The 15787-nt window shown below is 36.2% G+C and overlaps 1 non-coding gene across 1 annotated transcript; it reads right to left on the bottom strand.

Moving 5' to 3' along the window:
• Window positions 1-13631: 13631 nt before the first annotated feature.
• On the bottom strand, window positions 13632-13738 carry LOC121226765 (small nucleolar RNA R71). The gene has a single exon (XR_005924444.1). It is a non-coding gene; the product is annotated as a small nucleolar RNA R71 (small nucleolar RNA).
• Window positions 13739-15787: the final 2049 nt, after the last annotated feature.

Raw genomic sequence — 15787 nt, 5'->3', positions numbered from 1 at the left:
TTGACTCTGAATCAGACGATTTATTCATTTGACTTGATCCGTAGAAATCCTTAAGTTATATTATTATCTCTCTCGAGACTAACAATGTCTAACCCTAGGTTGAATAATTGAAATCTCTTTCTAATTAACTCCCTAGGGTTGCATTAACTCGATCTATTGATTCCCTTATTAGGTTTCACCCTAATCCGGCAAAATCTTGTCACCCTATCTCTAGGCGCGCAACCAACTCCGCTTAATTATGACAAATGTACTCTTAGATAGGGTCTATTCCTCCTTTGAATAAGAGCTTAACTTGAGTCAATATCCTGGAATATCAAAACAAGAATTAAGAACACATAATTAAGAACAAGTCAAATATTTATTATACAATTCAGATAATAATAACAAGATCTGTCTTAGGTTTCATTCCCCTTAGGTATTTAGAGGTTTTAGTTCATAACTAAAAAGGTAAACATCTTAGAAGAATAATGAATACAAAACATAAAGAAAAACCGAAAACTCCTGAAGGGAAATTGAGGGGAGATCTTCAATCTTGATGATGAATCCGGCTTCTTAGATAGATCAATCGGCTTTCCTTGAGCAATTCCCTACTTCCTTCCCTGTGTGTCCCTTTTTCTTCCTCCTTTAGGGTGTATTTATAGGCTTTGGAATGCCTAATAACCCTCAAAATTGGCCTTTTTCGAATTGGACTAAACTTGGGCTCGGCAGGGACACGCCCGTTTGACACACCCGTGTGCGATTACTTCAGGCCGTGGTCAAGCCTGTTAAATAGGCACGGGCGTGTGGTCCACTCGTGTGAGTCGTGCTTCGATTCTGTCAAATTGACACGGTCGTGTGGTCTGGCCGTGTGAGGAGGTCCAGGCCGTGTTGATTTCGTACATTGGCCCATTTTCTCCGTTTTTGGCCCGTTTATCATTCCTTTCACTCTCCTATGCTCACCTAAGTATAAAACATGAAATTAAGGCATTAGGAGCATCGAATTCACCAATTTTAAGGAAAAATCATCCATCAAATGTGCTAAGCATGGGATAGAAATATGTATAAATTATGGTTTATCAACCCAGAAAACTGCAAATCTCAAATATGTTCTTAGGCTGTTTCTAGTCAAGCACAACTTCAATTTTTTTAGGATCAACTTGGATCCACTCAGTAGAAACTATGTGCCCCAGAAAAGTTACCTTTCGTAACAAAAACTTACACTTGCTCAATTTAGCGTAGAGTTATTTCTCTTAGAGTATCTGAAGCACCATTCTAAGATGCTCATCATGCTCATCCTCAGTCTTAGAGTAAACTATAATATCGTCGATGAAGACTATGACCAATTGATCTAGATATACCTAAAAATATTGGTTCATCAGATACATGAATATAATCGAAGCATTCGTCAGACGAAAGGGCATAACTAGGAACTCGTAGTGCCCATAACAAGTCCTAAATGCCATCTTATGAACATCCACTTGCTTAACTCTAAGATAATGATACCTAGAACAGAGATATATTTTTGAGAATACTGAAGCCCTCGGAGCTGATCAAATAAATCATAGATCCTTGGAAGTGGATACTTATTCTTCACAGTAAGTTTATTCAACTGTAGGTAGTCAATGCACATCCTTATGGTACCATCCTTTTTCTTTACAAACAGAACTAGTGGCCCCCACGAAAACACACTCGGATGGATGAAACCATAATCTAGAAGCTCTTGAAGTTGAGCTTTAAGCTCTGTAAGCTCCTTCAGTGCCATTCGGTAGGGAGCGATAGACACTAGAGCTGTACCTGGTAGAAGCTCAATGCCAAACTCAACTTTCTGGTTTAGAGGTAAACTCGGTAACTTCTCAAGAAAGACATCCAGAAATTCCCTCACTTTTCTAATATCCCCGACAGAAGAGTTCCAATAAACTAGAACATTGACAAAAGCGATATACGTTTCACACCCTTTTCTAACCAATTTCTCAGCCACAAGAGTGGAGATCACATTAGATAGATAATCTCAATGCTCACCGATCACAACCACCTCCTTTTCATCCTTGGTCCTCAGAATGACCGTCTTAGTCGCGCAATCCAAGCTAACTCGGTGCTCAACTAACTAGTCCATACCCAGAATTAAGTCGAACTCCCCAAACGGTAGCTCCATCAAATTTGCCAGAAATATAACCCCTTTCACTTCTAACGAAACATTCCTATAAAGTCTACTAACCCGAACAGATTGCCCCAACGGACTCAGTACAGTAATCTCACTTGAAGTACTCTTAATAGAAATCCCCAAGTTTTCGAAAACAGTACTAGCTATATAAGAATGTATAGAACCTATGTTTATCAGAGGCCTATCAGAGCAGTATATGGAATATAAAAAATAAAGAACGTACCCGTGATAACATCAGGAACGTCTCTATCCTTTTGGCATCGAGCAGCATAAACCAGTACAGACTGCCTCGCCTTAGTCTGACTAACACCTCTGTCCGGTGCTTTCTATCTTCAGCCCATACCATTACCACCCCTAGCCGGTCTACGACTCCTAGATGGCTGTTGAACTACCCTCTAAGGCTATACGAAACTCAGACATGAAGCTTGCATTTGATCAGCATGCTGTGCACACTCTCGAATCCGATGCTCCAAAGGCCCACACCCCAAACAAGCCCTCAACCTTCTCCAACATTCTCTCGAATGGCTCCTACCACAATTACCACATGGCTGAATCCCAGTAGCAGTGACAGGTTCCTCCACTGTAATAGGCCTATCAAGTCTAGCCCATTTTTTAGGCCTCTGAATAGAACTAGAGGGCTTTTCCCTCTTATTCTTGCCTCTCTCACGATCCCTATTTTGGTGATCTATGCGCTTAACCTCTTTGGCGATCTTCGCCTTATCCACCAGAATAGAAAACTTACGCTTCCTCTACGGAGCTATCAGAACCCTCAAACTGTCCCTCAAACCATCCTCAAAATGGATACATTTCTTATACTTAGATGCCACTATGCCTCGAGCGTAGCGGCTCAACCTTAGAAACTCGACCCCATACTCAGCCACAGATCTATCACCTTGCTTGAGATTCATGAACTCACACCTACGAGCATCAACATAGCTCGCCCCCACATACTTTCCTTGGAAAGTAGTCTTAAAATAGTCCTAGTTCAGACAATCCGGCTGAGTACCCTCCTCAACTGACAACCATCACTGATAAGCCACATCGCGAAGCAAAGAGGTTGCACCCTTAAGTTTTTACTCAAAAGTACAATCGATGTCATTCATGATCCTCTCGGTGGCCTCTAACCAATACTCAGCCACATTAGGGGCGAATCTAGTGACACCCCTAAACAGCTAGCTCTATTGGACCGGGTCATTCAGTTACCGAGCCATAGGCCTTAGATCTAGAATAGGGTCCAACCACCCTCTCTAACACCCTCAACATGGCTTGAGACAGTGCATCATCCCCAGTCGAGCGGCTTTGGGACCTAGTCTAAGTAGCAGGTGAAACCAGTGTCTTACTCATGTCTAAATTTGGCATATTGCCTAGAGAGGATGGCTTAGCTCTAGCCCCCTTACGGCTTCTACTGCACCCACAAATACCACGATAGCAAGTTCCACGAGTGATCATTGTATATTTTCAAATTTGTCTACATTATTAAATTTTATGCATCAGTTCCAGTATTTATTAGTAGATATTTTATGCTTAAATTATCAAGAGTTCAGACGTAATCCAGAGGTTTTAGTCTCTAACTAACTCAGTATAGTTTCAGAAAGTGCTAACTACAGTGTTTTCAGAATATTCTGTCTAAGTTCAAAAATACTTACAGGATCGACGCCGAAGGCTCGGTGTACCACATACTTACTCAGAGTGATCTAATTCATTTGAAAACCAGTTCTTTTTGAAACAAGATTTTGGAACCCAAAATCCACAACCCGAGTATTGCAACCTAGCTTTGATACTACTTAATATAACACCTCCAACCTGACCTAGACATTATGGCCGAATCTAGAGATGTCACAAAGAAGGGTTTTGAAGCAACGTCATTTCGATAAAGCTTTGTATAGTTGTTCAAAAAATCATCTAGGTTTTATAATCTATATGCATTTATAATTATTACAGAAAGCATTAGTTAACCCATTTATTTGTCAAAAAATAATTTAGAGCAGAAATCTTAGAAATCATTATATTTGAAAATCCTGTTCATACTTTCAAAAAGCCTTTGTTTTAGTAAAACTATATTTTTAGTTAACCATCACAAATAAAGAGTTAAATAAAAAATCCAAAATAAAACCAAATAGTCCAAAGAGTCCCTTAATTAAAAAACTCCCAGAAATAATCCATAATAACAAAACCATTAATTTAAAGCAGTTCACAAACTTGTGGTCACCATGAGACTCTGCTGTATCGATCCACCTGAGTCTGTGGATTACCTGTACAAAACAGACAAATAGAAGTGAGTTTTCGTAAACTCAGTGTGTAACCCAATAGAAATAGACATGATATACATGTAGAAAACACATATACAGTCAGATTAAGATTTGGGCTTAAGTCTTTTACAGAAACAAATAACATAATTAGATAAGCAAAACGGATATACATAATCCTACCCCCATCCTCTACACACTAGCTCCGACCATCGCATCACACTATGTGGGGTTAAAAACACCCACCCATCCCTACACATCATATAGTGTCGATACGACACATCACAGATAATATGCAGTCGAGCTACTAGAGTATAGGCGAAAGGTTGTCGTACAGATCATTTCCTCCATATATACAATTCCCGCCCCAAACATATATACAGAATATAGATACATAAATATCATGCTTAACATGCTCGATACAAATAACATATATATTTAATAGAATAATTAGACATGCATAACTGTGTCTTATTCAGAGTAGATTATTAGAATATCAGATCACATAATATAAGGTTTGGTTAGCCTTTACCGACCCACAGTATGCCCACAATCGATTGAAGCGACTTGTGTGATCCTAGAGAAAATTTTAGAATTATGGGCCCACGTGGGGCTTGCCCGTGTGGCCCACAAGGCCTAGCCAAAAACCTACACGCCCGTGTTTTATGCCCGTGTGGGCCAACACGCCCTACTTGGCCTAGCTCGTGTGGCCCACACAGCCATGCCCACACCACCACACGATCGTGTCTTGCGCACGACCATTCCTTCGTCAAACACATGGTCGTGTCTCATGCACGGCCAACCACACAGCCAGACACACCCCTGTGTGGCGTTGATAGAATGCTTATTCGACTTTCACCGAAACTTGATTTTCTACATTTTGGGAACACAACTGTTACAGTTTCGATGCGAAACCAGCTTTGAGACCACCAACACCTAAAAATAGAATTCTAATGCCCTATTAGCAAACGATTTACAAATTCAACAAAACTAAACCGAGCAACACTCAAAACTTACCACCGCAAAGACAACTACACGTGAAAATTAAACCTTTTAAGTGAAAAGCACAACTTCACTACCTTTACGTACACAACCATTTGTAGAATTCAAATTCCTTACAACTATCGTCACGCCACAAGAAAAATGAAAATGAAATGAAAAACTTACCGAGATCGCGCAAAGGACAAAAAAGAAAAAGTAAAATGATTGAAAAAAATGAAAGAACATAAAATAAATGTAGATGATGAAAGAGAGGACCAAACGGTAGAACCAAAAAGGAATGGCAGAAAACTGACGTTAGAAAACTTAGAGGAGAGAGAGAACCAAAATTTATTTTGAAAAAAATAAAAAGCAGATAGCCCCAATATCCCAACTCCCCACTATCATCTCAACCACAACTTCCCACTCACTCAGCCTCCCAATCCCATCCAAACTCTCTTAGCCAATCGAGGCAAAAATTAATAATCACGCTCATGTAAGGATTCAAACAAAAGACTTGCAACACACCAACTCCTTATTACTCGAACCAACAGACTCATTCTGATATGGATTAACAGAAAATTTTATATAAACCCACTCAACAAGGATAAGGCTAGGATTAGGAAAATAATAAAAATTTTCAAAAGTGGGATTTGAACCCCAGACCTCATACACATACCCAAAACACTCAACCATTGAAGCAGATGGACACTTATGTCAATTTTTACAAAACAAACTTAGAAGCATTCAAGGCATTAAATGAACCATTATATGTATAATTGTTCAAATAGCAAAGCATTCAATTTATAACAACAAAATAATTAAACATAATGTAAGGAACATTCAGTAAATCAATGCATGATCATGACGAACTGCAATTATGAATTTTAAATTCTCACCCATCCATCATATCTGCCCTCGAGTATCACTCGACACACAAAAACACAGGTCAATAAATGACCATCCCTGATTTTCCGATGATGATGGTATTAGAGTATGCCTAAAGACCAATCATGCGATGACTGCAATCACATACTCATTTTATCTTGTTTATTAATATAAGACATTGCCATTATTATTTCAGTTTCTTTTTCTGTTTATATAAGTAAACTGAATTGTAATAAAGTCCTAAGAAAATATGATTATTCTTAAAAGGTCCTTAGTCAAGTATTATTGTTGGCTTGAACAAAAATAATGCATTCAGACTAATGTGTAGTTGATTAATGACAAAGAGTTGTCATTGACATAAGGATGCCAAAATCAATACATGAGTATAGGTTAGAGAACAACATATTAGACTAACCCGGTATGAGTATGTATCTTGGGTTATTATGTAATAGTCACAATATTACTTCAAGTGATAACTATGTATATGATCCTCAAACTTAAGATTATCATTGTCCCAACATCGTGAGTCATATATTTTGATACAGTCAAAACGTCTACCGTAATAGGTTGTACTATAATGATTGATGTTGGATATACCACAATCCATGTAGTGGAATATGGTTGATCAAGATAAGATTTATCCCTCCTACATAATGGGAGTAATATCTTAGGCCTCTTGATGGAGTGAGACTAGAAATGCATGGTCATGCTCGAATAAGTTGATATAAGATATCACACTTATTTGTTTATTGTAGTCTACTCAAAAAAAATCAAGAAATATGAAATTGGACTATACAAATGTGATTATTCCATGACTTGTGTCCAATTTAGATATTAAAGATAAAAAGATATAATACATGAAAAGATTATCACAGAAAGTTTATGCCGAATCACAACTTCTTCTAACTTGGGTGATAATGATGCATTGTTAGATGTCACTAATTACTTCTAATGTTAGAAATGTTCTAGTATTACTACCAACATTACAAGAGCCTATAGGGTCACACCTTATAGTTGTAACGAACATAATTCAAATACATTTGGTATTGCATTTAGTTATCACATGAATTAAATTAATTGTTGAATTAATTTAATTTGATAGTTAAATATTAAACACATTATATGTACAAACTTATTGTACACAAATAGAGAACATAGATAAAATTAATATATGAATTTGATTCATACAAAATATTAATTGTTGTATTTTATCGAATTTATTAATATAAAAAATTATATTAATTAATTTTGGTCAAAATATAAATGTAACACCTCTCACCCGTATTCAACGTCGAAATAGGGTTATGGAGAATTACCGAACTTATAAATTAATTAAACATACATTTCTCATACATTTTCAAAATTCATGCAATTATCATTCAACATCATCACATTGTCCCTAATACAAGCCTACGAGGCCCCAAACATGCATTTGAAATGGTTCAGGACTAAACCGATATCTTAGAAAATTTCAGAAAACTTATAAAAATTTTCAAACTATAGGGGACACACGCCTATATGGCTCGGCTGTGTGTCTTACATGGCCAAAGACACGCTCGTGTCACAGGCCGTGTGGATATTCGAAATGGGATCACATGGCCGTGTCCCAACCCGTGTCCGACCCCGTGTAACTCTCTGACTTGGGTCACATGGCCAACACACACGCCCATGTGGCTAGCCTATGTGCCCTAAGAAATGGCCACATACGCCCGTGTGCCAGGTCGTGTGATAGGCCGTGCCAAACCTGTAGGGTGTACTGACTCATGTCACATGACCAAGTCACACGTTCGTGTGCTGCGTTGTGTGGAGCATACTGACTTGATTTTTAAATACACACCAGGGGACACATAGCTGTGTAACCTGACCATGTGTCACACACGACTGAGACACACGCCCGTGTCTCTACCCATGTAGACAAAAATAGGCTATTTACCAAGCCATCTTGCCACCCAAATTTGCATATATCTACACCAAATCAAATGGCACCAAAACATGGCATAAATGGACATTCAAGTCAACTAAATCAAGCCTAATTCATACTAGTTCTATACCATCATCCACAATACACACAAGTAGCAAAATAGGCCATTCCATTTATACCAAATTTACATTCACAATTCAACTAATTTAACACTTTCAAACATGCATCATTTTGCCCAAATTCACAAGTATACTAATTCTCAAATATCAACCATTTGACATCCACAATACCTATAATCAACAAGCACCATACATCCATCAACAAACTCACAACATAAGCCATATGCACATATATATATGCACAAACAAATCAACAAAATCAAGCCAACTCTCATGGCTATAAACAAAACCAAACTCTTAATAATTACAAGCCATTTCAAATGACTAAATTCATTAACTACACATATACCAACATGACTAATGTCCCTATACATGGCATATACTCAAAATACTTGAGTTCAAAAGTACCAAAGTGATAGTTGGATAGTGTGATGAAGTCTCCGACGATTCTCGAATCTGAGCTAGCTTTGATTTCACTATAAAACACAGAAAATAAAAAAAAAGTAAGCTATAAAGCTTAGTAAGTTCGTATAATACTAAATTCAATTAACCACAAGTATACAATTCAACCAATTGAATATATCAACATATAACTCATATTAGATAACAAACCTTTCACATATTCAATCATAAGATTTGATGTAAAATTCACAGTTTTCTTCGATTCAAAGCTCATGCGGTTCGTGTACATACATGTACAATCTTGTATCAAACTTATAATCAACCACACCTCTAACATATATACCTATTAACCATTCAAAATAATATTAGATACTCGAGAATCTCGCACCCTAAGTGCCACATATATATAGCCGAAGCTATCTCAATCTCGTATCACATATAATGCTCACGCTAAAGCTATCAACGGGTCTGCTCACACAAGCTGATGGTCATGAAAAAGCTACATAGTGCTGCTCACACAAGTTGAAGAGTAGTCGCAACACATGTCAGATAACTCAGCCACTGGTAGGATGTACGGGCCAGCACCCAAATCACATAACCCCTAATGACATGTCATTCGTACCCTAATCTATTCCTAAGGTTCAATCAGGATTTTTCACTTGTCGAATCGTCGTCGAACATGCCCATAGAGTCGTACTCACAATTTATGCAATATCAAGGCATTTAAATACATTTATAACAAAGCTTAATACATATGAACTTACCTCGAATGCAAAAAAGGCGTAATAAGTCGATTAATCTGAACCTTGTTCTTTCCCCGATCTAAATCCGTATTTCACCTTTCTTGATCTAAATAATATAAAATTTAGCTTATTTAATTATCAATCTATTTAATTTAGTCCAAAATACATATTAAGGTAAATTTATACTTTTCCCCCTAACATTTCAACATTTTTACAATTTAGTCCTTATTTCATAAAATCACAAATTCATGCAATTCAACCAAAACCCATGCTGGAAAAAATTCAATTAGGTCCTTAGCAGACCATATTTTTCATTTACTTCACAATTTAACCACAAAAATTACACATTTCACAATTAACCCCTAAATGATAATTTTGTCAAAAATCACTTTACAAATGTTGTTTATCTAAGAACAAGCATGCATTTTCTATCATCAAACATCAAAACATACATAGATTCATTAATGAAAAAGCCATAAACCTTTAACAGTGTTGCAAATTAGTCCTTGGGCTAGTTAGACTAAGCTGCAACGATATTAAAAATATAGAAATCATTAAAAATGAGACAAAAATCATACCTAATTGCAAGAATTGTTGATGGCCAAATAAAGAACCCTAGAAATGGCTTCTTCTCATTCTAGTTTTGGTTGGGAAGATGAAAAGAGATGATAAAAATTATTTTGTTCTATTTAATTAACCTTATTTTTACTAAATACAAAAATTAACCTTTAAAAACATCATAAATTTCAAAATTACCAAGCCACTATCATCCACTATCATGTTATTGGGCTATTTATCACATAAGGGCTTTCACATTAATATTCCATAGCTATTAGAGACGTCTAACTAATAGAACATCACTTTTGCACTTTACGTGATTTAGTCCTTTTTATCTAATTAAGCATTCAAATGATAAAATTTCTTAACGAAAATTTCACACAATCATACAATCATGTTGTAAAATTAAAATAATAATAAAATGATTATTTTGACTTCAAATTCTTGGTTTCAAAATCACTATTCCGATTTAACTAAAAATAGGTTGTTACAATAAAAGACATGAAAATTAACATTCTTTTGAAAAGAATATAATTAATATATGAATTTGATTCATACAAAATATTAATTGCATATATTTTACCAAATTTATTAATATAAACAGTTATATTAATTAATTTCGGTTGAAACATAAAAGATATGGAAATTAATATTCTTTTGGAAAAGATATAATTAATATATGAATTTGATTCATACTAAATATTAATTTTATTTATAGAAATAGTTATATTAATTAATTTTGGTTAAAATATAAAAGATATGGAAATTAATATTCTTTTAGAAAGAATATAATTCATTTTTTCTAACTTTCCCTTTGCCTTCTCTATTAATAAGGGAATAGTCTTATATTCTTTTGTAAAAAAATATAATTCCTTTTTTTTTTAACTTTTCATTTGCCTTTTCTATTAATAAGGGAATAATCCTAGTTTTCCCTTTTAATATGTGATATCAAAGAGGATAAAAGGATGATAATTTCTTAGTGTCTGAAGGTTACTAACTTAATAATTTAAAAGGTCTAGCAACCATTTTAATTCTCTCTGAAAAGTTCAAAAGAAAGTGGTTTTTTCTTTTTGACGGAGTGGACTATGTAGAGCCCGAGGCACTTTCAATTTGGCTTGGACTCGACATCGAATTGGCAGCATCCTTTCAACCTTTTTAGTAAAGAAGGTACATTTTCAACCTTTTTTCAACCCAAATGATTCCTCGTATATGGATCCGTGGTTAATGATCATCAAAATAATTTATTATTGTAGATTAATTATGGCAAACAACACAATTTCTTTATCATAGTGATCAGTCCTTGAAAAGGACAAGTTGAAACGGCTTGAACTTCTTTGACCGGTTCTATAACTTGATAATTGTCATCAAACAAAAACAAAAATTATATGTCATTGAAGAACCTATTCCCAATGAACTGGCAGCTAATGCCTCTAGAGATGACTTATAAGAAGCATCTTGATGACATATTATACATAGGATGTCTAATGCTTGCAACCATGACTCCTGAGCTTCAAAATCAACATGATGATATGGTTGCCTATGATATGGTTTCTGATAAACCGTAAATTATACATATTTTTACCCCATGTTTAATGCATTTTATAGATGATTTCTCATTAGCTCCTAATGCTTTAATTTCATGTTTTGTACTCAGGAGAGCACTAAGAGTCAAAAGGAGCCAAAAACGAGCCAAAAAAGGGACAAAACGGACCAAATCAAAAAGATGACACGGCCTAAGCCTTGCCACACGGGCAGCTCACATGCCCGTGTCTTTCTAGGGTGTCGACCAAGGCTTTCATGATTCACATGGCCTGGCCATTGACCCACACGGCCGTGTGCAATTTAATGGATCGAACACGGCCTGACAATCACGTCACACGGTCGTGTCACACGAGCGTGTCCCTGCTAAGTCCAAGTTAAGTCCAATTCGGAAAAGGCCACTTTGGAGGGTTTCTAGGAATTCCAAAGCCTATAAATACGCACTAGAGGAGGAGAAAAGGGGAGACGGAGAAGAGGGGTGAGGAATTACCCCAAGGAAGTTGATTGATCCATCTCAGAAGCCAGATTCATCATCAAGACTGAAGATCTCTCCTCAATTCCCCTTCAGGAGTTTTGGGTTTTCTTTATGTTTTGTATTCTTTATTCTTCTGAGATGTTTTCTTATTTAGTTATGAACTAAATCCCCTAAATACCTAAGGGGAATGAAACATAAGACGAATCTTGTTATTATTTTCTGAATCGTATGATAAGTATTTATCTTGTTCATAATTATGTGTTCTTAATTCTTGCTTTGATATCCCAGGATACTAATTTAAGACATGCTCTTATTCAGAGGAGGAATAGACACTGTCTAAAAGTACATTTTCCATAATTAAGCGGAGTTGATTGCGCGCCTAGAAATAGGGTGACAAGATTTTTCTAGTTTAGGGTGAAACCTAATAAGGGGATCCATAGATCGAGTTAATGCAACCTAAAGTGTTAATTAGAGAAAAGTCTTGGTTATTCAATCTAGGGATTAGACGTTATTAGTCTTGAATAGGGATAATAACATAACTTAGGGATCTCTACGGAACAAGTTGAATGAATAAATCGTCCGATTCGGAGCCAGAATAACAAGTACAGTCCAGGTGGATTTTTCCTTAGGTATTGTCTCAAGTCAATCGATTTTCCCAAAAGTAATTCCCAAATTCTTTTCTCTGTGCATTCTTAGTTTAAATAATTAGTTAATTAAAACAAATGCTAGATAATAAAAAGATAGTTATTACTTGTACTTTTAGTTCCCTTAGGTACGATATCCCGGTCTTGCCATTACTATACTATTGTTCGATAGGTGCGCTTGCGTTTTCGTCGTGATAATAGTTAGTCTAGGTTTGATATTCATTATAAATATTTATTACTTGTTACGGATCACGCGATCAAGTTTTTAGCGCCGTTGCCGGGGAACTGAAATATTAGGAACACTAAATTTTTATTACTTTAGCCATTTATTTTTCTTGTAATTTTATTTTATTTTATTATTTATTAATTTATTTTTTTCTCTCTCTTGGTAGGTTTTTATAGTTTATGACTAGAAGAAACCCGTTAGGACCATTACTCTTTGACGAAGAAATCGATCGTACAATTCGCAAAAATCAAAGAGAAATAAGGCATAGTTTACGATACACGGAGAACGAGCGAGAAGACGATACTCAACCCCCAACCGAAGAGATGGCCGAAAACCCAGGAGATCATCTGCCTCCTGCAATTGCAGCTAATCAAAATCCTGCTCCACGTACTATGTATGATTATGCTAAACCGTCTTTAACAGGAACTGAGTCTAGTACAGTTAGACCTGCTATTGCTGCAAATAATTTCGAACTAAAACCTAACACGATTCAGATGATACAACAGTTTGTTCAGTTTGATGGTTTGCAGGATGAGGATCCCAACACGCACTTGGCAAATTTTCTTGAATTTTGTGATACATTCAAAATCAATGGCGTTTCTGATGATGCCATTCGTCTTCGGTTATTTCCCTTTTCACTGAGAAACAAAGCTAAATTGTGGTTGAACTCGTTACCACGAGGGTCTATCACTACTTGGGAACAAATGACCGAGAAATTTTTACTAAAATATTTTTCGCCAGCTAAAACGGCTAAATTGCGTAATGATATCTCTTCTTTTGTGCAGATGGATTTAGAAACACTTTACGATACATGGGAGAGATACAAGGACTTATTGAGAAGGTGCCCTCACCATGGGTTACCGCTTTGGCTGCAAGTTCAAACGTTCTACAATGGTGTGAATCCCTCGACAAGACAAATGATTGATGCAGCTGCTGGCAGAACCATCAACAATAAAACACCGAAAGATGCCTATGAATTCATAGAGGAGATGTCACTGAACAACAATCAGTGGCAAGTTATGAGGACAAAGCCAACAAAAACAGCCGGCGTCTATAACATCGATTCAGTCACCATGCTCTCTAATCAGGTAGAACTTCTCAATAAAAAGATTGATAGTTTTCTTGGTTCTACGCAGGTATATCCAGTAATGAGGTGTGACTCAAGTGGAGGATGTGTGCATGCAGAATACCAATCCTCCAATCCTATAACTGAAGAAGAACAAGTCAACTATATGGGTAACAATAACTTTAGATCTCAAAATAACCCATATAGTAATACTTATAATGCAGGTTGGAGGAACCACCCAAATTTCTCCTGGGGTGGTCAAGGAAATCAAAAGCCACAAAATCCTCAGGGTTTTCAATAGCCACCTTATCAACAGGAGAAGAAACTAAACCTTGAAGAGATGCTTTCTAAATTCATCTCGGTGTCAGAAACCCTTTTCCAAAATACCGAGACAACACTTAAGAATCAACAAGCATCGATCCAAGGACTCGAAACTCAGATAAGCCAGCTGTCTAAACTAATCTCGGAAAGGCCACTAGAAAATTTATTTAGTAATACCAAATCCAAAGAGCATGTCAAAGCAGTTACACTAAGGAGTGAGAAAGTGTTACCTGAATCTGAAAAAAAGTTAGCAAAAGAAGCCGTGGAAAGCGAAAGGAGGGAAGAAAAACTCGAAAATAGTGACAAACCAGTACCGAAGGAATATTCACCACCGGTTCCATATCCAGCAAAATTAAAAAGAGATCGTATTGATGCACAATTCGGTAAGTTTCTTAAACTTTTTAAGTAATTACATATAAAATTACCTTTTGTTGAAGCTATATCGCAGATGCCTACATACGCAAAATTTTTAAAGGAACTTTTAACAAATAAAAGGAAGTTTGAGGACTTATCTACAGTAGGACTCAACGAGAAGTGCTCCGCCATACTCCAAAATAAGCTTCCAACCAAACTAAAAGATCCAGGAAGTTTTACTATCCCTTGCTTAATTGGTAATCTGAATATTGAAAAAGCATTAGCTAATTTAGGCGCTAGTATTAATTTGATGCCCTATAAAATGTTCAAACAGCTTGGTCTTGGGGAACCTAAACCCATTAGGATGAGTATTCAATTAACCGATAGATCTGTTAAATATCCCAGGGGTATTATAGAAGACGTACTCGTAAAAGTAGATAAATTTATATTCCCTATTGATTTTGTTGTGCTTGACATGGATGAAGATGTGGAAGTACCCTTAATTTTAGGGTGCCTATTCCTAGCCACTGCTAGAGTTGTGATTGACGTGGGTGTCGGTAAATTGGTACTTAGAGTAGGTGACGAGGAAATGGTCTTTAAAATTTATGATGCTATGAGATTCTCTAGGGAACAAGATGATTCATGTTATTTCATTGACTCTATTGATCATATTACTCAAGACTCTTTTCAGGAAATTGTACAAGAGGAGACGACAGAACCGTGTCTAGCTCAAAACGAGGAGATAGGTGAGGAACCTAATAACCATCCTTCAAGACAAGTAGAATACGAGGGTATTAAGATCAACGATGAACTTAAGCAAAAACCCTCAATTGAGAAGCCTCGCAAACTGGAACTTAAATAATTACCAAACCATTTAGAATATGCATTCCTTGGAAATAATTCTACATTACCAGTTATTATTGCTTCTAATTTGAAACCAAAGGAGAAAGAGGAATTAATCCAAGTATTAAAAGAACATAAGAAGGCCATAGCAGGGAAAATTTCTAACATTAAAGGAATCAGTCCTTCTTTTTGCCGCCACAAAATTTTAATGGAAGATTAATACAAACCATGTGTGCAAGCTCAAAGACGTCTGAACCCCAACATGAAGGAAGTTGTAAAAGCCGAGGTAATTAAACTTCTAGATACTGGAATTATTTATCCTAT

This window comes from Gossypium hirsutum, chromosome A03, assembly GCF_007990345.1.
Source record: "Gossypium hirsutum isolate 1008001.06 chromosome A03, Gossypium_hirsutum_v2.1, whole genome shotgun sequence".
NCBI lineage: Eukaryota > Viridiplantae > Streptophyta > Magnoliopsida > Malvales > Malvaceae > Gossypium > Gossypium hirsutum.
This window is presented reverse-complemented; position numbering and strand designations above follow the sequence as displayed.